The following is a 23,738-nucleotide window of genomic DNA, read 5'->3' as shown; positions in this document are numbered from 1 at the left end:
GTTAGCTCTGCCAGAAGTACAGAAAATGACTATAACTCATCATCTGGATGTCCCCTCATTCACCAACTCTGGGACATCCATTGGTTTAGATGTCTTTTCTGATGAACAAGAAATCATTATGTGGAGGCTCCTTGTAGCCCCCCCAGCACCCACCCCCAAGATTTCCCTCACTATTTGTAGTAGCATCTAACACTGGCAGCCATCATGTGCCAAATGCCATGCTAAGTACTGGATATGCACTAATTCTTCAAAACTAACATATAAGTTTGCTTTTATTATCTTCATTTTGCAGATGAAGAAGTTAAAGCTTAAACAGGTGAAAAAATTGCTCCAGGTAACAGATCCCATGAAGTGATGTAGTAGACTCAATCCTGGCCTGTTTGAATCCAATAAGCAGGTGCAAATCTTCACGGGGAAACTACTAAGAATAGCAGGTGAAAAACAGACACGAATGAAACAAGACATATGCCCTCAACACGCTTAAAGCTTAGCGGAGTGAGATGTGTAAACCGCTAACCATGATAAAGGCGCCACAACAGATTTCACTCCAAGAGAGGAGGATGCAGAAGGAAGCACTGGAAGCGAAGCTTGGGAAGAGAAAAGGTATCCTTTTGCTTACTGAAAACCTACTCTTCCTTCCAGGCCCATCAGGGTCTGAGAGGTGGAGTGAGGGCATTTAAGATGGAGGAAAACTAATGGTGAGGAGGCGAACACATACAAGTATAAGGTGAAACTAGAAAGGCAGGATTGGGCCAAGTTGTGCAAGCAATTTGCCACTTTGGCAATACACACCGTGGAAATCATCTCTGACTCTTCCATATCACTGGCCAACTCCATCAATGTCTACTTTTGCATTTTCTCACAAGCTTGTTCTTTCCTTTCCTTTCCTCTTGCTTGGCCTAATTCAAAGATCACTTTAGTCTACTAATCCTCCTTCATTTCTCTCAAGTTTCCCTTTGAATATAGTTCATTTCACCATTCCTCATCTGGCCTCAAATAAAGCATTTCATGGACCTCCATAATTTGGTTTCAAGCCTCACCTCTTGCGCCATCTCTCTGTGTATGTTACACTTATTAAGTAGAACTTAGTTTTGTTTCCAAATAGCTATAAAGATTTTGATAATATACCACTAACTCACCCCCTCCTCACAATCCTGCTTCTCCTCTTCCATTGCTCTCCATCGCAACAAATGAGCCACTTAGGATACGGCAAACCAAGAAAGAAATCTCACCATCATTCAAGCCTCCTACCCTTCCTTTGCCTTGATTTTCAATATAATTTTTAAAAGGTTACACAGCTACTAATTCCTAATTGGATTGGTTTTAGAAATCAGTACCATCATCTCTCATCTGCTTTACAACAAGGTCTAATTGGCATACTTGCTTCTAATCTAATCCCCCTTCTTCCCAATTCATTCATATTTTTTCTAAAGCAATCAAATAGAATTGCACCACCCCTGCATATAACACCCTTCAAGTTATCTCATTGGGCCTGGGAATAAAAGCCTAACCTTTTTTACCATTTTAAAGGCCTACCAAGATCTAGTCCCTGTAGCCATGTACAAGCCCTGCCTCTCACTATTCCCTCCCTTCTCCCTCGATTCTAGTTAACATGAGCTACTGGAAAGTTCTTAAACTCACCATATGTCTTTTCTTACCTTTGGGCCTTCATAGAGGTACAACACTGCCTTCTGCTTTCCACTTGTGCCCGGCTAATGCATCTTCTAGAGTCTCAGCTCACATGTCACTTCTGCCAGGAAGATATCTCTGACTCAAGTCTCACTAAATCTCTCTTCCTCTACAGCACCCTCAGCATTTGGTATCACAGTGGTCTTCTTCCTTGTCTTTCTCACCTCTCTTAAGAGGTCATTAAGTATCTCATCATTGAATCGCCACAATTATCTCATGCGAAAAACTGAACTATTTTCCTTAACAAGCCAACTCCACTGTATTTGTTCACCTACACACACACACACACACATATATATTACTCATTTCCTAAAACTCTTCCACCGCTTCTGAAGGAAAAATATGTAAAAACTGCATTTGTTTTATTTTCTACAGTCTCTTCCTTTCAATTCCTCTGCTATTAGATAACAACCCAGCCACTAGACCCTTTAAGGACTTCTAAGATGTGTCAGTGTGAGAGCACAATGGGTGAGTATAATATAACACACAAATCAGAGTATTAGAAGTAACAGCTATATGCACCATTTTTTATGAGACTACTACACAAATTCATTTAAGAACTAAACAAAACTTTTCACAAAGTCAAATATGCTTTGGCCACGCTGCAAAAGTAAACATTCAATTAAAGATGCACCAGTCAGTAGCTAGGTGCTTATTGTTCACTGGACTAGGAATGAGATGGAAGAAAAGTTGGTTATCCAGCCTTCTACAACTTGCTATACTTCCTTCCTTTATCCACTTCTCATTCTTCTGTTGTTTGACAGTGAATTCTCTTAGTCCTCAAGTACATAAGGAAAGGGTTGAGTTCTATGGGTATTTGAGGTTTCCATGCATAGAAAACACACTGAGATGCTTAGGTGGAGCTATAATAGTTGCTTGACTCCTAATTAAGTGTCAAAGCTTTTGCATAAATGTGAATATCACCCTTCAATCCCTTAGTCTAGAGGCACTAACAGGTTAGTACTTCTCCCCACCACAGATTCCTGATCACAAATAAAGAGGCAAATACTGGAAATACCTAACAAGGCATCATCTTTTTAAATTGGGTAGTAATGGCAGAAGGACGTTTGGATGGGCACAATTACCATCGTTTCCCATGTAGAGAGAGGAAATTATGCAAAATAATGCAGGAACATTTGACTAGTATTTATGTTCTAGCTTGTAAACAATTTCTAATTCACTTGCCTAGACAGTGAGCCATCCGTCTGGATATAAAGAATGTAAGGCCAGCCAAGAAACAGGAAGCATCAGCTATGTCACAAGTGTGTTTATTTTGGTGGTGCACATCTGCAGCCTTCCCTCCTCAATGTATCTTTTCAGAGCCAAGACATGAAAGAGAACAAAGTTACTGGGCCTAAATCTATCACTGTGACTGTGATATGCTAAACCACCCACAGCATCATTAGATGGTTATAAGATTCATGCTGAAGAAATCAAACCAAGAGGGGCACAAAATCTAAAAGAAACAGCATTTTCAACATGACCAACTATTCAGTATATCCAGCCATGTTCTAGGACTGAGCTAGTCACACTCAGTTTAAAAGTAGCATATCGAAGTAGGGATGTTTTCTGACTTTTGGTGGTGCTTGGTATTCTGCTTGGAGTTCAATGCCGACCTAGGGTCATATGTCATCTTGTGTTGATGATGAAATTACTTCTAAGTAACCAGAACTGCAAATAAATAATGAACACTGAGGAGGGAGAAGACAGAACTACCTTCAGTCACATCTGCAACTTTCCAGCATCAGTCTTGTCATCTGCAATACATGAATCCAAATTTCCTCGATGGGGAAAATTTCCCATATACACTGTGAATTCTGATGACCTCAACCAGGGGTCAGTGAACTGTGATCAGCAGGCCCAATCCTGCTCACCACCTGCCTTTTGGTAACTAAACTTTTACTGGAACAAAACCACCCTCATTTGTTTATGTATTACCTATATATAGTAAATGCTTTTGCCCTACAACGGCAGAGTTGTGATAGAGATCTTACGGCCATCAAAGCCTACAATATTTATTATCTGGCTCTTTACAGAAAATGTTTGCTAACCCCTGATCTAGAATGATGGATTTTTTCGTTGATTCTTGCTCTGTACGACCTGGTTTTAGATTTACGTTATTTCGTCGTGATTCTGTATTTCCTCACTGAAGACCACAGTACTTAGGTTTGGGTTGGCCCAAAGACATCCCAACCCACTGCCTGGAAACACTGTAGGAACAGGTCCAGGTGGCAGCCCTGAAGATCTGAACAGATGCCTATTTTTCTTCCACCCTGAGACAGATGGTACTCAGGGAGGGGAGAAGAATTAGTCCACGAGAGAGAATTCTTTGTGCAGCACTAATTTTGGAAATGTATCCCTGATCCATCTGGCCAGAGGATTCCTTAGGAGTACCTTTGCTATTTGAGTTTGCTTAACATTCAGGAGGCAGGTTCAGCTTCCAAGGCTAGAACCTCGAGTCTTTGCTTTCTGTCTAAATGTTAGTTAACCACTCCAACTCTGCCCTTAAGATGAGATGTCTTAAAAATCCATATGTAAGGAAAGAAGATAATTATAAGGATGAAGACAAGGAGAGCTACCTACTCATTCAGGGCCCATTTCAGGAATTTGTTCATTCTCCTCCATTAGTAAATATTCCCCCAGGTGACGAAAATAATACCCTGATATTCTGTCGTGTGTAGAAGTAGGAGGAAAACTTATTTACTTTCTGACCTATTAATAGTAGCTACCCTCTCAATATAGCAGCATTTCTCCTTCTCATTAACCACTCGAACTCATCTCTGATATTCTGAACTTGTTCTCTAAAGGCTATTTCTACCCCAAGTAACACACTGTACATTTGCCAGTTTAATTAGAATTAGGTCTGAAGTTTTTCCCCATTCCATTTCTAATTCTACTCCTAAGCACAGAATGTATTCAGTCCATAAATAGAAAGGAGAAAAATTAAGAACAGAAGGGAAAAGTTAGGGAACAAGGAGCAGGGGCATTAAGAGAAGCAACTACTGGCAGTCTTTTCAATTTCAGTTCACAGGTTTTGAAGTCTTATGGACTTGATTCAAATCCCAGTTCCAGCATTTATTACCTGGGTAATCTCAGGGTTCTCGTTTATAAAACAAAATAATAACTTACCTACCAGCCCTGCAGGTAGGACCGAATGAAAACAAATACAAGTCATATAACAGCACCTAAGTCAAAGTATGTTCTTCATCCACACTAAATATTATTTAAACAATCATTACAGAACAAAGTCCCTGTTAAGAGCATAGTGCTATTAAAATCAGAAACAAAGCTGGAGTAAGAAAGAAGGGAAATATATCTTCCTTGACTTTCTTCCAAGTTATATACTTGGAAGCAGAAAAAGGAAAGCCTTATGAGGAAAGATATTAAATTCAACATCTACTATTCCTATTATAGGAATTCTATACCAACTCCTATTTTTTTGTGGTGATTTTGGTCCCAAAACCTTTTTTGGGGACTACTTGTGAGTCTGATAAGGCCATCCAGTACTGCCTCATCCAGTTCAACATCAAGGAAAAGAAGATTCCCCTCCAAATATCTGGAGGTAAATAATTGAAGATGATGCTTCTAAACTAATTAATCAAGAAATATTTATGTATCCAGCATTACTAGGTTATGAGCGGGTAGTAAAAGAAAGAGTTCCTTCTAGAAAGAAAGAGTAATAAGTAGCCACAACATTAAGAAAATAATATAACTTGGTTTAAATTTAATCTTATAATATTTTCTTAAGAATATACTATTTATCTGTTCAGAAAATTCAACAATATTTTTCTAAAATTGAAACATCTTCTAAGTGAAGTATCCAGACACGTGTTCAAAATGTAGGAATACAGACAATGAACAAATAATAAACCAAGGCGAGATTTTTCAAGAAAACCAAGGTGGGGACAAAAATAACAAAGGGTTTTATAAGTGAAAATCAATACTTGAATTGTATCTGGAAGTAAAGGGGTAGCCAAAGACAGACTACAGAACTCAGTTGCCATGACTTTTAGTCGCTGTTAATCTCATGAAGTTCACCTGTGGGGCAACACCCTCAAATCAAAGTGAGATCAGCCTGTTCCTCTCACCAGATGCTTCCCTTTTTCCCCAAGTTCTAGGAATTCAGGTTACATCTGTGCTCACTTTCACCCATGTTGAGAGCTAACTACAAAGAATCTAGAAATGTGGGAAGGAACAGGGAATACTGTATGCTGCTTTAACAAATCTTAGCACCATCTGCTGATCTATCAAGGTGCTTGTTTAAAAACATTGGCTGCCAGAGAAGGAGGTCATACCACAGACAGCAGGAAAGTTCTCTAATAATTACCTCTCACTTTTCTTTCTTATACACAGAGGTGGGAGCTGAGCAACAGTGGATGGTCTAAACATTAAAGACCATCTTCACTTACCTACTTCTGGTACAGGCTTCGGAAACAGAGAACCTAGAGAAATATGATCATCAAAGGAGAAAAGATAGGGTCAAAAGAGTATGGCACATCGACATATTTCAGTGAGTAACAATACTAATTTGGGGAAATGTATAGGAATGCTATTAAAATCCTTTTTCTTTATACAATAGGTCAGCAGAGAAATGTTTCAAATGCACATGTACTTAAAGAGGAAACCATGTAAGATTAATTTCATCTTGGCATGCCAATCCCTCAGTAATCCGAGACTCATGGCATTTGGGACTTCCTTGTAGATGTATCTCTCTTGTAAACAGACGTTCCTCTTCTCATTTCTAGGAAGCACTGTGTTGGACTCTGGTGAGCTCCTGCCTGACAAAACACAGAGGTAGTGCCCACAGACAGGGACTGAAATAGGCCAGCTTAAGTAAGGGGATATCATTGTGAAGATACGAGTAGAAATATAGTCTTCATTCTGTGTATCATTATTACTGGAAATCAGTTACTCTGCCTATCTGCTTGGCTCTCGACTATCTCAGTTCCATACTTGTAACTGGCTCAAATCACTTACTGGGTACATAGATTGGCTCCTCTTGAGGGACCACGGACTGGTGCTTCAACAGGAGCTATGGGAGAGGCAGATGACTGTGGATAGGCGGTCTCCATGCTGCTCAGAGTACAGAAGGCAACTCTGCATCCTTATTTGGATCCTGCCTTAATTTCTGACATTTATAGAGAGTATTTATACCCAGAAGAGAACACAGGGTTATTTCTCAGTTTCAGTAGACTTTGTATAGTGATACAAATGAAAAGGTACATACATGAAAATCTTTCCTATTAATAAGTACAAAAAGAACAGAGACCACTAATTTATGGAAGGCTCTCCCTTTCCTCCTTTCCTTTCTTCACTCTGTGCTTGTTTCAAAGCCCTGTTTATCAGAATTAAAAGGTGCGTGGGTTCTGATTTTCACTTGCTAGGAGGCTGGTCATTTTTCATCATTACGTAGAGGGGTGGCTCCGAGTTTAGCTCAACCATCTGTCGTCCCTCACAAGCCTGAGGGATTCCCAGCAGGACCAGGAGAGTTTGCCAGTCCTCTCAAGCAGGCTCTCAGGGTAGGTTCGACAAGTAACTTCCCAATTCTGGGCTGACCAGACAGGAGGAACAGACTCATCCACATGACTAGCTGGAACCAGACATGCAGATATCATCGGTCATAGTGAAAGCAAAGTAACTTTTCTGGAACAGAAAACTTACTTCTATGACGTTCACTGTCAAAGTCACAAGTGTTCATCCTGGACACTATTTGCAAATTCCAGAATGTAGCAAAAAGACAAAACCTCCCCTTCACAAAAACAATAATCAGTGGTATAAATGTTAAACTGCTACATAAGACAAAAGTGGATCTCTCAAGCCAAAAGAATAACAAATTTATCTAGTAAGCATCACCAATCCGTTGGAAATAATACCGAACTTCACAAAGGGCAGGGCAAAAAAGTTTTAAATTAATTTTAAATTAATTTTCCTAGGAAAATAAAACTCCAAAGACATGCGTATTGAATATTATTAGATTAGAACCTAATTAGTAATATATTTCATCTAGGTAGCCCTCAGCACAACCCAGCCTCTCGCTCAAGTAAGTCTGTACAGGATGCAGAAGACAAATGTTCTAGAAATGATCATGGTGATGAATACACAGCTATGTGATGATATTCTGAGCCAATGATTATATTCTATGGATGGACTGTATGTGTATGTAGATGTCTCAATAAAATATTTAAAAATACACAAATTTAAAATAAAATAAAAAAGGATACAGAGGACTAGAGGGGCATGGAAGCAAAAGTGTCTTTTATAAGCCTCTTTACATAAAATGTGTCAATCCTAAAATATTTCTGCTTAACAACCTCTCCAGCCTCTCTTTTAAATACACTTTTAACAAAGCAGTAGGACTGTCATGAGAAAGCTTATCAGACTTGGGAGTTAAAAGGGCTGAGTTTTATCTCAAGCTCTGACACGTACTAGTCTTGCAATATCTGGCAAATCCTTCAACTTCTCTCAGTTTCAGATTCTCACCTCTTTCCACCTTAACTGACCATGTTAGTACCTGCTCTAACTATTTCACATGATAAGAATCAAATCAAGATATACATTTAAAACTTTAATACCCTCAGGTGATACACACACTCACAGAGACACACACACATTTCATTTCATGGCCACATGGACTCAAATACACTTTACCCAGCTCTTAAGAAACAGGGCACATTCTGAGAATGGATTCTGGGGTCAGAAATATCCAAATTTGAATCTAAACTTTGCAAATAAATTCTAGGAATTTACTTAAGCCCCACCTCCTCAGGGTTAAGAGCAGAACTATGTTCTTATATGTTTTTAGAACTGTGAGGTATATAGGACACAGTGCTTGGCTATATAAAGGTACATATTCAAAGAAACATTGTTTTCTTCTTCTAATCCCATGGTCCTTTTCAACTAAAACTTCTGTAATTTATGACAACTCTTCTGTACCATAATATCTTATTATCATACAGTAAGTATGTATACATGCTGTAATGCACACTAAATTCCATTTTCCTAGGATGTGTTTTTCAGAGAATATGCTTCCAACTTGAAAAAACTTTTATGATCCAAAAAGCACACCAGTAGAAGTTGAAACAGAAGACATTTACAAGGAGTAAAGCTTTTAAAACCCTGAGACACATTAAATAGGAACTTCCCTTTTTATTAGTTATTTTATACGTCTATGAACGGATTCTTTTTTATTATTAAAGGACAAAGTTAAAAATTAAGGGCAAATAAGTAAAACTTCACATACCCAAGATTCATTTCATGAACTTAAAAAACAGAGTTTGCTAAGTTTCTCATCCATGATAGTGAAGCAACATTTTATTCTTTCATTAAGATATATCACATACTTAAACATAGAATAAGAATGGTTTAAACAGTGAAAGGAAAAAATCCTCTAGAAAAACCTACTTTTGGGGGCGTGAGTGAATTGTCAGTGCCACTGCTATGATACAAACAAGAACACGGTTGGCTTCAACTCAGTTTTCATTTTGAGAAGAACACAAGGATACCTATTAAAATCTATCCACATTTCCACACTCCATCCTTCCTGATTTAGAAGTCTTTCAAGGTGGGATTCTATATTATCTGCCCACACCAATCAACAGAATTATTTCCAAGCCTCAAAAGTACTTACTCTCTCAATGGATAAACACACACGCAAAATGCCTTGAGGCAAGACAGTGGGAGGCCAAGTCTCAGCTGCCCAAGAACAGCTCCTAAATCAATTTAAAAAGGAAGAACCAAATGGCCACGTCAGCTAAGTTCTGGGCTGTGTTTGCTGTGCTTGGCAAGTGGAGGGATGAGAAGTTATCAAAGTTCTTACAAGGAGGTGGAATCTTAGAAAAGCTGAGATGTGCAATTTTTTTCTTTTTGATGGATAAAGAGAGCAATATTTCTAGTCATCCCATTAAACTTCCTGTTTTCAGACATATTTCCCTCTTCTTTTTATCTCTTTAGAGGTTTTTCCTTTTCCCAGTGACCACAAAACAGTTTTCTATCAATCTCAGTCCTTTGCAAATGACTCTGCAATAAATAAATGTGAACCTATGGACTCCACCTCCAGCCCTTTTAAAAAGTATCCAGAATTGGTTGCAAAGGTTCATAACTTCGAGTTCAACCATGCAAATAATACTCAGAATATCCTGGCCCCAGAGGCCATCCAACCAATGCTGCAGGATTTCCAGAGACAGGACAACTCCCGGTACATGCTCTCCAAACCTACCAAATCAATCTGTATTTTACCAAGCTCTCCAAGTCAATCTTATGTACGCTCAAGTTGGAGAAACAATGCTGTAGAGCTCTGTTTGTCAAACTTTAACATTCTTACTCATCAATCTGTGAGTCCTGTTAAAATGCTGATTATCATTCAGTAGGAGGAGGTAGAGGTCAGGGTAAGTATGAATTTCTAACAAGCTCCCAGGTGATGTCATTGTTGCGAGAGCATGACCCATACTTAGGAGAGCAAGACCTTAGAGAACTAGAACCCAGCACTCTTAGTCTACATATAATAATTTTCTAGCAAAGCCGTTTGGGAACCATGTTTATCTGCTGTTGAATGGTGGAGGTGGGAAGCAATCAGCCCAAATACCCAAATGCCTAAAATACTATGCATTTTATTTTAGAAAAGCCATACCTTTCCTTTTTATATACTTCTACTTAGACAGTGAATGCTACTGCAAAATATATTTGAATATTTCCCAGTATCATTTCCAACTATACTGCTTTGTTTCTAAATCACAGCCTGGTACCTGGAGGTTTGCAGTTCAAATCACAAAGTGAGTGCTCATCATTAGTCAAGACAACCCTTTCTCTTTTAGCCGAGTTCTTCACCTGTGAAATAAAGGCATTCAACTAATCCACAGGCTCATTGCTCTTTATTGGCGCAATAACATACATGACTAATAGGAAACAGTCAAGAACCAAATAGCCACAACTACCTCCGAGATAAGAATTTTCTGCATGCAGAAAGCATTAAGATAACTGCATATTTCAGAATCAAAAGAACAAATTCTGAAGGCAGGAAAATAAAAGATTTTATTCTGAATTAGGTTCCATTGCAAGTACATACACCACAAGATACAAAAGGAAGAATCTGGGTTCTGGTGTTAAAATTTGGTCCTCTGACTGCTTAATTTCAAATATAAAATTTATCATTTACCTACTTGAAAATGGAAAACTCCTTTTCCCACTTTATTTTCCAGTGATGAATGAAGCTAAAACATTTTTATCTCATCAGGGATTACTTTGTCTTCCCAGGCCTCAAATCTTCTCATCTGCAAAACGGGGACAGTATCACATTTCAGAATTGCAAAAATTAGCAATAATAACACACCTGAAATGCCCAGCCCAGTGATTCAAACATGGCTGGCAATCAACAAAAGGTGACTATTATGACAAGACAGCTTTGCGTGATGACTGTCTGATAGTGAGATATCTACTCAAATACACCCAGGAACCCCACAGTGTACTTAAAAACTTTACACCTCTGTCTCACTCTTACCTCTCTACGGTTCTGTCTCTCAAATCAGGCATATACAATACAGACACTGAATCATATTATATACCGTACAGGGTAAAAAAACATTATAATTAAGTGTTCATATCTATCCTTAACTTCTGATGAGACACATTCAAACTTACAAGACCTTCTTATCCAAGGAGAATAGAAAAAGGTATAGCAAAGCTCACTGGGTGCACAGACTTGCACTTTCTTCTTCAACATAGTAGCTCCTTTTCCATACTTCTTTCTGGAGTCAGCATTTTAAAACCGGAGTATTATTTTCAACCCTGAGTTCACCCTCAAAAACAAATAAGCAAACCTTAAGCATCAAAGAACACTGATTTCTTGATACAGAAAATAAGTTTATCTAATTTTGAGTAGGTAGCAGCAACTTCATTCTTTTTATGTTTTCTGCAAGGATTCTGAAAACTTACAATGCACAAAGCACTGTGGTGGACAGAGATGGAAAGAAAAGCAAAGTTGACTTTCAGAAAGATCTTTACTCTCAGGAATTTCCCAGTCTAGAAAAGGCGTAAATCATATCCATGTATCACAGACTTTACAAAAAAAATGAACTGGACTCTTTTCCAAATGGAGATGTTTTTGTAGTGATAAAACCAAACTACCCATTTAAGAGTAAAATAAAATGCTTTCAGCGTGGCTGTTCACTGTTAACCACAATGTGGTTAAGACTGTAGGTTTGAAGTCAGGCAGCGAGCTACAGCCCCAGCTCAGCAATTTAATAACTACAGACCCTGTTCAGGTTTCTTAACCTCTTTAAATCTCACTGTATTCCTCTGTAAAATAGGCATTATTAGAGTACATCTCTCATGGGGATAAGTCTGAGATACTGCATATAGGGTGCTTAGCATGGTACTTGATCCAAAATATGCAGTCGAATATAAGTTTTCTGGGGAAGAAAGAGATGACTACAGGCTTCTTTAAACTTGAAGACAGTACAACAAAGGAGAAGCGGAGGAGCACTTTAGATTTTTATACCCTCTACAACTAATTCTAAACAGCAGCACAGTATGTTTCTACTTTTGCTGAGAACTCCCCCTCTATCATGGAGCCTGTCTAGGACTCAACCTAGAGCCACTGAATCAGAACCAGATACCTCCAGTATCTCTATTAATAAGCCCCAGAGGCAATTACAATGCACAGATGAGTTTAAGAACCCACTGTAGAAGACAAAACATTTTACAAGTATTTCACTATTTGTTTTAGATGTAAGAGTCTCAGTTAAGATCTAATGTCTTACTCTGAGGCTAATATAGCTGCTAATTTACCCAATACAATGTTGCTACATTGCTTTCAAGTACACTTATAGCAAAGTCTGAATATTGAAAAAAACAAATTTATTTAACAGACATACTTCAATTCTAATTTTTTGGTGCCCTTGTACATATTGGTTACAGTCCCAAAGGTTTAAAAATATAAGAAATTGTCCCAATGAGTTTAAATAAATAAGCCCATCAACAATTCATATCGCTACAATTATTTGACCTTTTGCAGAAGGGAAGAGAGGAAAAAAGGTCTTGCCTTTTGCTGAAATTTTTGCATGGCTAATTCAAAACATGAATATTGCAGGAGACTCCAGTATCATTTAAAAATAAAGTTACCCCACAGAGAGATAAAATATTTGCAGAAAACTTCATTAAACTTAGTAGATTAACTTTTAATTCACCAATGTTCAACCCTCTCCAAATACATGAAAATCTTTTCTGGGAGAGAGGGGTTAGTGATTAAAGAACTACTCCATTTGACTTAGTATGATATGCAATCTGGCTGATCAAACAGATTGCTATATGGTCAATCAAGTGCTATTGGAAAGGATACTTTAAAAATATCTCCAAACAAATGTTCAAATCTCATCAAAATGCAGTGATTTTTAATCAAGTTATGCTAGGTACCAGAAAACAAACTTTCAGTGTACATTTTGAATTCCCACTTGTAATAAAATTACCAAAGCCCTCCAAGATTCCCAAATTATTCTCCAAATAAGGACTAGGCAGCATATCCTGAGTCTATTATACTTTACCAAGAAGCTCCTTTAAACTAGTCTTATGGATTAGAACAATCTCCACCAGCCATTAATATAAAGGCGAGTCTATCAACCTGCTGCAGCTAAGTATACTAGCAATAAAATACATAAAATAAGCATTTTCTAATTTGCTTCAGTACAGATAAATTACCAAATTGCTGGCTATCTGCCAACACTGAGATGATTTAATCTTCTGTAAAATGGGAACAGTTTAGAATTACCTGCCTCACAAGTTATTGTGAAACTCAAATAAGAAAATGTACATAAGAGCATATTATAAATAATAAAGCTGTATTATTAAATATGCACACAATTACATGTAGACCCCTCTATTAAAGACAGTCAGGGGGTGCAAGGGTAGTTCAGTGGTAGAAATCTCATCTGCCATGTGGGAGACCCAGCTTTGATTTCTGGCCCATGCACTTTCCAAAAACAAAACCAACAAGCAAAACAAACAAACAAAAATTCAACAAAATGGTGCTGCAGTAACAGGATACCTACATGGAAAAATAATGAAATGTGACCCCCATCATACAGCACACCAAAAAAAAAAAAAAGATAATCAAGGCAAAAAAAGTACAAACATTATAAAACCAGAGGAAACAATCCCTTCTTTAGAGCTGCTGTTTCTGGAGTGTTGGACATTTAATTGGAGCCAAGATTCTCTAAGAGGCAAGCCTTTCCTAAACACATAAATCAATGAGCACTAGATTGTATCTGTGAATCTCTTTCTCACACTCACACAAGGATATTATCTCACAAAAGCCCCTACAAACCAAGAGTAGCAAAGAAGTAAACACAGAGGCAAATTCCTGAGAAAACAGCATAATGTTTTGGGATAAGTCGAATCCAGGTTTGAATGGAGAAGATTGAGAGAGAAAGGAATGGCACAGTTTATTTCTGCACACAGAGCCACAGCTATCCTGACTTTTGCAAAGCAGCAAGGTGTTTAAGTGACTCTGCTCAGCACAGCACGCTGATGATCCCACTGTACCTTTGATTTGGTTCAGGAGCACCCAATCGAATTTGCTAACACAGTATACTCCAGAAGAATCACCCATTAAAAACAATCCAAATTCAGACTCTAAATGTGCATAAGGACTTTCGTGATCTCCACTGGAGCTTATAGTATCTAACAGCTGCAACTGTGACTGTTCTAGCTAATTGCTCTCAGCAACAAAAATAAACAATCGCTCCAGGAAGAAGACTGTATTCGCCAAATATTAATGAATTTTTCAACAGTCGGAAACTTTAATTCTTGGTTTAAAAGCCCTTCTACTTCTTGCTTTAAAAGCCCTTCTACTGGTAAACCTTCAAAGAATGAGCACAGGGTCACAGAAACCCAGAAGGGAAAGTTCTTATTTAGTAATCTCGCCCGGGCCCCGCCCATCACCTGTCCTTCCCCCCACCCCCCAAAAATGTCCTGAGTCTGGAAAAATTTAAGCAATCTGAGATATTTTAACTCATGTATAACTTTTTAACATATGGGGGAAAAGAGTTGTACTGATTGGAGCTATTTTTGAAGTGCAATTCTACCATAAAAATAGACATTTACTCACAAGGATGCTTGAATAGAGAACAAGCCCAATCTATGTCTCATTGTTAAGAAAGGGGTGAAAAAAGGCTGTCACGCTTTCTAGAGAGCTGTTTATGGTCCGCCTGTGATGTCATGGCAGGATCCAGGTGCACTTTAACAAGCATCTTTCAGCTTCGCCAATCCTTTCAAAAGTGCTCTCCTAATATCAGCTACTTATCTGAGTACATGCAGTAAGGACCCAGTATTTACCCAGACCCCTGCAAGAGAGAGCACTGCAATCAGAGATCCAAGGAAGGAGGAAGAAAAATTACTCAACTGCAATTTGGTTGACCCCCCTCTTCTCCTCCTTCTTCTCATCTGAAAGGGAGTCTTTCCTTTTGCTAAGGAAAGAGAGGATAGACACGGTTGACTTATGGGTACTGTAGGACATCTACCATCCTCTGTAATAAGGAGCAAAAGCAGCAGCTTCACGGGGCTCTCCCCTTCCTACCCTGGCCCCTGATGCTTAGCTGAGGCTTTCAACCAAATTTTCCAACTTAGACTGTGGCAACTAAGCATTTAAACATCTCCCCAAACTGAGGCTTAAGGAAAACACCCTGGCTTCTGGACTTCAATTTGTCCTCAACCTTTATCAAAGACAGGAATGTAGCTGTAATGGGAAACCATGTAAATTGTTGATTTTTATACCTCCCCATTATAATGTCAGCAGCAATGAAAACCATAAATACCAGACAACAAGAGAGGGATTGTAGAAAAACAGCCGAGTACGAAGCTTCAGGAATCAGTCCCTCTACCAGAGCAACTATTAAACAGGCAGAAATAGTCTGAAATCAACTATTTGAAACTTGAGTTGAGTAGAACACTCTAGCACCCAGGGAAGATCAGTAAAGGCTGGTAACTTACAGTTAATACCAGTAAATTCTCTCCGCATAACAGTTACCATCACCCCGACCCCACTTTTGCAGCAGGCAGTAATGGGATCCAGCTGCTGGCGTAGCTTCCTTATGCCAGAAAAGGACTTAAAAATCCACTTCCCAAGACTGAGGGTGGGCATGGCAGGTCACTGATGATGGCTCTGATTAACTACTTTGGATGGCTGGGGGCCTGACCAGGAGGCTGTTGTTCAAACATTTCTTGGACAAAGGTGGCAGAAGAGACTTAAAGGTGCTGTGCCTCCTCAGAGCTGCAGAGGATAGATGAAGAGCTGCACTTGCTGGGTAGGTCAATAAAACACAGCTTTGGGAAGCCAGGAAGAAACTCCTGGAACCTTCTTCCCTCTCCAAATTTATAGTCAGCCAACACTCCCTTTGTAGATCCCTGGCCTCATGCAGCTGAAAAAGACTGACTTAGGGAACTTCCTTTCAATATCCACCCCCCCCACCCCCAAATTTGCCCTCCAAGAGAGAGCAGGGAAGCAGCATAAGAAACAACTGAAGCAGACGGCCAGGGGCAAAGGCTTACCTCCTTTAAGTCTGGCAGCGGAACACCTGGGGGCGGAGGAGGAGAGGGGAGAGGAGAGAGAGAGGGAGAGAGAGAGAGAGAGAGGACTTTACATTTTCCATTTGCCTTGGCAGACCATACTGAGAGGAGGGTTGGAACATGGGAAAATCTCTGTCATATCACCATTTGTTACAAACTCAAGAGACAAACATCTCAAAAAATAAACCCCAGACTTAACACTTTCAAATACGAAAATGCACAGCGTGGAACATTTTTATTTACAAAGCAAACAGGAAATGATGGCTTCACCAAAAGAAGAGGAAAAAATCCAGAAAACAACAAAATAACCAGACTGTAAACATATCACACAACAACTTAAAAAAAACGATCTTCAAACATGCTCAAGAAGATGAAAAGAAAGAACTACAGTATATCAGAGGGAAAATGAATGAACAATAAAAGAATTTCAATGAAGATAGGAATTAAAAAAAAAAAATCAAATACAGTACATCCAGGGGTGAAAGTCTCCCTGGCAGTATGGGGGATGACTCCCAGGGATGAGCCTGGCCCTGGTACTGTGAGATCAACAATGCATTCTGACCAAAAGGGGGAGAAGAAGTATAACAAATAACGTATCAGTGGCTGAGAGAGTTCAAATAGAGCCGAGAGGCTACTCTGGAGGTCACTCTTGACATGCTGCAGCTAGACATTGTTACTATCATAGTTTGTCAAACCCCAACCAAAACCATTCCATCAATCCTAAAGAACACCCAGGCCACTATATAAGATTCTACAAAGGTCCCATGCACTAGGGTAACTTTCCAGATGGAGCCCTGTTCTCCAGATAAGTCCTGAAATGCAGAAAAGCCAGCCTCTCCAGAATTTCGGCTAGTTCCATTCCCCATCCCATATTATCAACAGCCCCTGCCAACATGAAAAAGCTAGAATGGGCATAGCCCAAATACCCCTAAAGAGTGGGAGAAAGATCAAAGGTGATGGTGGAGTTATACAGAGAAGATAGGGTTTAACAAATGAGTATGATTGCTGAATCACTATACTGATATTTCTTTTAGTCTTTAAGTATATTAGAACAGCTAGAAGTAAAAACCTGTAATTGTGGAAATGTAACCCATATCAAACTCTGAAGTCTGTTCTACAACTAGTTATTGGGATGTGCTTTGAAATTTAGTGCTTTTCTGTATACTTATTATTTTTCACAAAAAAAGAAAAAAAGTTGATTGTGAAATAAACGCACACACAAAAAAGAAGCAATAAAAAAGACACCTACCAATACTCTCACACACTGTTTTAAAATTGCAGAAGTTATTAATATTTAAATAAACTTAAAACTAAGCCTTAAAAAAAGGAACCAAATGGAACTACTAGACCAAGACCACGAACATAAAATGTAAAATTCCCTGAAGGGTTTCAACAGCAGATTGGGGCTGGCAGAAGAAAGAATCAGTGAAGACAAGGTAATTGAAATGAGTCAAACTGAAAGAGAAAAAAAGAATTGTAATAAAGCAAAAAGATCATAAGAGACCTCTGAGACATCCTCAACCATACCAATATATACCGTGTGAGCCCCAAAAGGAGAAGAAAGAGAGAAAACGTAGAAAGAATATTGGAGGGAATAATTACAGAAAATTTTCCAGACTTAGCAAAAGATGTGAGTATACACATCCAAAAAGCCTAGAGAAGAGCAATCAGGATAAACTTGAAGAAAAATACACCACTTCATTTATTAAATGCAAAGGACAAGGGTTCTGAAAGCTCCAAGAGAAAAGCAAAGTGTTATGTACAAGGGAGTCCCACTTAGATTAAGTTCCAATTTCTCATCAGAATCATGGAGGTAAGGAAGCAGTGTGATGAAATACCTCAAGTACTGAAAGAAAACGACTGGTAACCAAGAATTTTATGGAAAAGAATGGAAAAGCTAATCATCACATTTAGGTGGAAGCATAAGGGACCCTGCATAGCTAAAGCCATCTTGAAAAAGAAGAACGAAGTTGGAAGACTCACACTTGCCCATCTTAGAACTTATTACAAAGCCACAGTAATTAAAACAGCATGGTACTGGCATAAGGACAGACATACAGACCAACACAATAAAACTGAGAGCTCATGGGACTCAGCACCAAGGGACTGGAAAACCTTCTTAAATGAAAGGGGGAAGAGAGAAATGAGACAAAATAAAGTGTCAATGGCTGAGAGACTCCAAACAGAGTCGAGAGGTTATCCTGGAGGTTTTTCTTACGCATTAAATAGATACCACCTTTTTAGTTAAGGTTTAGCAGTTCACTCAGGCTGGAGTGAACTGACTGAAAATACAGAGTTTTGTTCCAGTAGCCATGTTTCTTGAAGATGAATGTATAATGATACAGCTTTCACAATGTGACCATGTGTTTGTGAAAATCTTGCGTCTGATGCTTCTTTCATCTACCTTATGGACAGATGCGTAAAACATATGGATTAAAAATAAACAAATAATAGATGGAACAAATGTTAAAATAAATTTAGTAGACTGAAATGCTAGTGATCAGTGAAAGGGAGGGGTAAGAGGTGTGGCACGTATGAATTTTTTTTTCTGATCTCTTTTTATTTCTTTTTCTGAATTGATGCAAATGTTCTAAGAAATGATCATGAAGATGAATACACAACTATGTGATAAAAAAAAAGAATGTTCCCGTTGTATGTTGATTGGTTTTATTAATGAAAATTTAAAAAAATAGAGCTCAGAAATCAACCATCATATTTACAGGCAAATAATTTTTTTAAATGGCGTTATTCTTTCAATTGGGAAAGAATAACCTTTTCACCAAATGGTGCTAGGAAAACTGGATCTCCATTTGCAAAAAACAAAGATGACTTCTACCTCACAACATACGAAAAGCCAACTCATAATAGGTTAAAGACCTAAACGTAAGAACCAGAACTATAAAACCTCTAGAAGAAAACACATGGAAGCATCCTCAGGACCTTGTGGTAGGCAATGGTTTCTTAGATTTGACATCCAATACACAAACAACCAAAGAAAAAAATGGATAAATGGGATCTCATCAAAATTCACATTTGTGCCTTAAAGGACTTTATAATGAAAGTAAAACAAAAATCCATATGGTGGGAGAAAATAATCTGATAAGGATTAATATCCAGTATATATGAAGAAAGCCTTTAACTTAACAACAGAAAGACACACAACCCAATTAAAAAATGGGTGAAAGACCTGAATAGGCCTTTCTCCAAAGAAGAAAAACAGATGGCCAAAAAGCACATGAAAAAAACACTATACATCATTATCCACCCAGGAAATGCAAATCAAAACCACAATCAGATGCTGTTTCACACCTAATAGAATGACCACTATTTTTTTTAAAAGAAAATTACAAGTGTTGGAGAAGATACAGAGAAACAGGAACACTCACTCATTCATTGCTGGTGAGATGTAAAATGGTTTAGCTGATGTGGAAGACAGTTTGGCAGTCCCTCAAAAAGTTTTGAATTACCAATCCACATCTAGCTACATACCCAAAACAAGTAAAATATCCCGTTTTGATTGGATATTTACTCAGCAATTCTCACAGTAGCATTATTCACAATTACCAAAAGATGGACACAACCTAGTGTCTATGAAGTCATGAATGGATAAACAAAATGTGTATATACACACAACGCAATAAAAATGAATGAAACTCTGATTCATGAGACAACATGGCTGAACGTTGAAGACCTCATGTTGAATGAAGGAAGCCAGAGTCACAGGGACAAATATTGTATGATCTCACCAATTTGAAATAATTAGAATAAGCAAATCCATAGAGTTAGAATTTAGAATATTAGGAAAAGACAGGGAAAGGTAGGTAAAGAAAGTCAAGGCATAAAATGTATAGTCGTTCTATACAGGATGATGGAAATGTTTTAGTGGTGATGGTAGTACATCATTGTAAACATTATTAATAGCAGTGAATTATATATATTTGAATGTGGTTAAAATGGGAAGTATGTTGTATACATGGCACTAGAATTAAAAATTTTTTAAAAATCTATGGAACTGCACAACACACATGGTGAACCCTGTTAAACCATGGACTAAAGTTAATAATACAAACATAAAAAGTGCTTTTATCAATTGACACAAATACCCACACCAATGCAAGGTATTAATGATAAGGTGGTATATGAAAATCCTGTATTTTATGCATGACTGTTCCATAAATCCACATCTCTAATTAAAAAAAAAAAAACCCTTTTTTGTCTTAAACCTTAATTATAAATGCATTGTTTTATATGTTAAAAGAAAGCGCCCATATAACCATACAACAAAATCAAAAGAAAACATCCCTATCAAGAAAAAAAGAGCCAATTTGAATGTTTTAAAAGTTTATGAAAAAGGTTAGATATACCATTGCAACTTAAAATTTAAAATGTGACAGGGAAAAAAAGATAAGTCAAATAATTTTTTTCACGGGATGAATGAGTAAATTTGGTTTGTATGTTTTATACTTCATAAATTTTTCTATCGTAACTGCATTATTGAATATACTAATCATTGAAAATAACCACATGGATGTAAATTATATTGAGTGTGTCAAAAGAAAAATACTGTATACACTTACCTATATTTGCCTTCTAGATGCCATACACATCCTGCAGGATTTCAGAAATCTGACCCAACAAAAGGATAGTTCACAAGGTTAATTCAACTTGATTTTAGTACTCCAATGATAGCAAAGGGCAGTGTTCCAAGAGTTAGAAAAGCTGGATTCAAGTGCCAGCTGTCAGCTAGCAAAAGAACCTTGGAGGACATTAATTTCTCTGGGTCTGGCTAACATCTGCAACAGACCCCTGAAGTATCTTCCAGGTCAAAACTAGAGTGGAAAATAAACATAAATTAAATCTTCAGCCCAGAAACACAGTCCAGCAACTGGACTATAGAAGTTGCTCAATGAGTATTTATTGAAATTATTAATAGAAGGAAAGTTTTTAAAAAATAAAGCAGGTATAAGGAGGTCAGATGAGCTGGCTCATGACTCAGTCACTTTGTTTCTGACTCAGTAACCCTTGTCCTAGGTGGCACATTAAAAAGCACACTGCTTTTTAAATTCTGTCAAATATTGTTTACTTTATATACACAATTGATCAGTGTGGTAGGAAACACAAGGAACACTGACGTTGAATGCCATAAGGAAATTAGGGACATGATATAATTCTGCAAATCCTGTTCAACTTGCTCTTCATCAGATCAAAGTTCTTGCATATATTTAGCACTTCAAAAATAAATTTGAAACGCATAAACTAATGTAAAAATTGTATTAAATATGTGTTTGATTTATGAGCAATTAAAAATGACCCCTTCAAAAAAATTATAACAAAATAAAACAGGTAGCTGAAACAGAGCTTCCCAACCTGTGTGCTACAGGGTGCTGCTGCCCCATGAAGGGGTTACAGGTGTGTTGGGATACTGATTCTTCAGGAATGGAGCCTATGGTCTAAAAAAGTTTGGTAATCAGAACTTCTTAAACGCACTAGAATTACAGCAAAAAAAAACTTCATTGGAACAAATTTCAGACATTTATTAAAAAGTGGTTCTCACCACCCTTCCTTTAGGAAAGTCAGCATATTTGCCTTATCATCTGGTACTCAGACCATTTAATTATAAAACAGAAAACATGGGTAGTAAGTTACCTAAAGAAGGAAAAAGGCTCTCCTTTGAAATGTATGGGTGTAAAACAGGTACGTCTCTTAGAATTACTGAGAAAGGGTTTTTTCAGCATACACTTGGTCATATGGAAGAAAACACAGCAATAACCATTCTCAAGCGATGAAATAGTGAAGAGTATTTAAGTAGTATAGTAACACCTGCAAATTCTGTTTCGCCATTTATACAATAGCTACCTATCCTTTTTAAGACAGTAATTCAGAGAATTTTGAATGTGAAAAACCTTCATTATTTGTTGTAATTACTACTACGTACAATTTCACAAAAAAAATTTTTTTGAGGAAGGGAAAGATCCAAAACATGCAAGTAGCCATATGGGAACTTATTGCTCAGTAGTACTTCGAGGTATGCTGCTTTTTCTTCAGGGCCCTAAAAATAAAAGCTCTGCATCTTTTGGATAATAGATCGCCTATTTGTATGGTTCCTGAGCTCTCCCCCCACTCTCAGAGCAGGTATTGCTTTACCATGACTCCAATAAAAAGCCTGCAATCTAGGGGCAAAGCTACCTTGCCTACCACCCTTCGCTCCAATCCCTGAAGCTATTGTTCCTTTCATCACATCCTCAAGAAGTTCTACAGATAGGCTGGTGGTTGAAACTGTACAGGGATGATTCTGAGAGGAAGCACCATGAAAATCAGAAATAGAAATACCATGTGGCTGCCACTAGCCTGTAGGTCAAAGGGCCCTACAGAATAAATAAATTAGCATGCCCTCTACCCTGAAGCACTATAAAAATGTTTTTCCTTTCTTTCCGGTGGCTATTCATTGAAAGGGAAGGTGTGGCTATTAACTGAGCTTGAAAAACAGCAATAAAAAAGTAAAAAGCTGTCAAGCTAGTATCTCACCGTGGAAATACGTGAGAAACATTTCATAACTTTTTTTCTTGCATTCTGTAAATGTGAGGCTTGAGCAATCTGAGTAAGAAAAATATAAAATGCATATCCAACAAAAGAGTGAGCCAGGTACTACGGAACTAGAAACAGGAGAAACACTAAAGAAGGATCAGTTTATCTCTTTAAATTTTCGAGTGTGAAAGGTAAGTATTCTGGGGAATAATAGATCAGCCCAGTGTTCTATTACTGGGAGGTCTGGATTTGGGGGGGGTGTCTCTTTGCATATACCGCACAATATGCCCCAAAGATAGGCCTCTATTAAAGAGAAAGCATCGTTCTTACTAGAAAGGTCTATGTAACTCCTTAAATCATGTATGACATTATCATGGAAAATATTTTTAGTATTATGGTAGAAATAAGCAAGGAAACAAGAGGTCAATATTTCAAGGTTTAGGTACTTGGTATTTCATTATGGATGCAAATTTCTGACTGAGATTTAGTCATGGACACAAACATGTTTAACAAATTCATTGAATATGACTTAATGTAGTAATGTCCAGAAAATATTACAAGTGGGCAGTGGCTTATCTGCATGTCTTTTAGCAGTTTTATTGAATTCCCTCCCCCAATAGCTCCTATGTGCTCCCTACTCTTAACCACCCCGGTCAATTGTATGGCTCTGACTTCTGTGTGGCTTCTCATTCTCACCCTATACATACCCCTTCCCCCAATATTAAGAGCCACCCTCTTCATTTTTTTTTGTCTTTTAATGTACTTGCAGACATTATTCACAATCTTTTTTTTTTACTGTGTAAGTTACTTGTGGATATGAAATAAACTCCTGAAGCACATGACAGGCTCCTGATAGCAGAGAGGCATATGTTTTTCAAAGATTTATGTCAGCCCTTTTGAGACCCTGTACACAGGGGTCTCAGTGCATGGTTGCTATGAAGTATTTTAAAAAGTAACATCCATGAGTATTG

General features: G+C 37.9%; 1 protein-coding gene across 16 annotated transcripts in view; it reads right to left on the bottom strand.

Moving 5' to 3' along the window:
• ELAVL2 (ELAV like RNA binding protein 2) overlaps window positions 1-23,738 on the bottom strand; it is a 557,044-nt gene that overhangs the window by 387,632 nt on the left and 145,674 nt on the right. For 13 of the 16 annotated variants that reach the window (XM_077148027.1, XM_077148030.1, XM_077148029.1 and 10 more), the window contains one exon: window positions 10,841-10,955. The gene's annotated coding sequence lies outside the window, so the exon portion shown is untranslated. Of the gene's footprint in view, window positions 1-9,139; window positions 10,513-10,840; window positions 10,956-23,738 lie in introns of those variants that run through there. The other 3 variants (XM_077148018.1, XM_077148019.1, XM_077148014.1) reach the window with 3 other exon arrangements.

Source organism: Tamandua tetradactyla, chromosome 2, assembly GCF_023851605.1.
Source record: "Tamandua tetradactyla isolate mTamTet1 chromosome 2, mTamTet1.pri, whole genome shotgun sequence".
Classification (NCBI taxonomy): Eukaryota; Metazoa; Chordata; class Mammalia; order Pilosa; family Myrmecophagidae; genus Tamandua; species Tamandua tetradactyla.
The sequence above is the reverse complement of the archived record's forward strand: the minus strand, read 5'-3'. Positions and strand labels throughout refer to the sequence as shown.